Below are 1,805 nucleotides of genomic sequence, written 5' to 3' on the forward strand. Positions count from 1 at the left end.
GTTGGCAGGGTCATTATTGTGCTGTGGATATTGTGGCTTCAAGTTTAAAAGTTAAAAAAGTAAATATTAAAAACACCTAAGTGTCTACTGCTTATTTCTAACTCTGTACATGTTTTGTTGATAGACTGTCAGTAATTTGATATTGTTTATGATACATTTTTTATTTGTTTCCTAGGACTATTCTTTCTGTGCAGAGATGACTTATTGTGAGAGCTTTATATATATGTCTATGTATTATACATATAAAAAAAAGTAACTAAGCATGAACTATGCACCTATAAATATCCGTTGAAAATTTATTGGTTTGTGATGTGTTTTATTAACCTGTGTCTGTAAATAATGGTGTTCAACTGAAGTGAATAAAATGTAAGCCATTAAAGTGATCTTCTAGATTAGTTATGATTTATTACACCTTCTTTCCTCTCCAGATGCCCCTGTTAAGGTGTTCAGGTTGTGTTGCTTCCTGCAGGAGCAAAACCAGCAAACAGAAGCCCAGTCTATACCAAAACCAGGATGAAGAATAGGAGTATCGGGCTGGTACATGAGCTGGAGTAAATTGTTGACAAAAATTGATTCATTTGTAGTGCTGATAAACTTTCTGTTGTAAGGAGAACCTGAGAACAAATGAAGCCATTAATAATGGATTGCAGCAGATCATCAGAAAATCGTGAGGTCCTTTGAGGAATTACTGTTTCAAGGTTGTTAAAATGTTGGGTTATACAGAAGAGGAATGGTTTAGTTGCAATCAATTTGTCTTGTTTAGAGACCCATTTAGCAAAAGTACAGTCTATTGTCTGGTTTTAGACAAGGTAATTTTTGTTATTGTGTTGCCTGGATACTTGTCCATATAGTGAAAAGGTTTAAATGTGAGATGTTTTTTCTTCTGTCATGTTTTCTTTTCTGTACATTTGGATCAAATGTTGCCTCTAACCTGAATGATACCGTGGTTTTTTTTTCATTTAAGGTTCTCTAATCCTGAGTAGGATTTTGAAATTCCCTTACAGCTAGTCTTTCCAGTGTTCTATGGCATGGATTTTGAAACAGGTAAGTATTCTTTTCTGGTTTTATAAATGGGGAAGCTTAAGCACAGCCACATAATACATGTCACTGGTATGTAACCATAACCCCAGAGGCTGAACTCGCAACTTGTGCTTCAACTGAGCTCCTCTCTGGTTTTCTGCAATTTTTCTGATATTTGCATGCCCAACCTGGAAGGTCTCTTTCCAGGTATGTGCCCATCTCAGCTGTATATGGTGGGAGCTGATGGTGTAGTACTATGAACCAAAATAACATTAACATATTGGTTTCATAATGCTTAGAGAACCAGTGCTTTAATTTCCCATGTCACCCCACAGTCCCAACCCCCTATTTCTGAGGAAATTAATTTATTTCAGAAGAATTCCTACCAAGCTTTTTTCAAAGCAATTAAAAATTCCCTTGATAAGGTCAAACAACTTGCAAGTATTTTCATCAGCAGTTAAATTGTTTAATGGAGCCTAAAGTCCTGCACTTTTTTTCAGAAATCTTTCATTATTACCTGCAACAAGCCACTAACAATTTGCAGTCTCCTTCACAGGTGTGTCAAAAGAATCTCTTGACTTGGACATCTTTACTGTTAAAATTTGTCTTGATGCCTCCATGGCAAATCTATTCATTGTGTCTATGGAAAATTAATATCAAAAGAAGGCATGATGTAAGATACTGCTTTTATAATTATTAATGCACTTTAAGGATCTTTCTGTTCTAGTAGAAGGACTTGGGTAGAAAAGCCCAGTACTGTAGTGTGATTTTTCCCAGCATGTAGC

The sequence above is a fragment of the Chaetura pelagica genome, unplaced genomic scaffold (assembly GCF_000747805.2).
Source record: "Chaetura pelagica isolate M959 unplaced genomic scaffold, ChaPel_1.0 scaffold142, whole genome shotgun sequence".
In the NCBI taxonomy this organism is placed as follows: Eukaryota; Metazoa; Chordata; class Aves; order Apodiformes; family Apodidae; genus Chaetura; species Chaetura pelagica.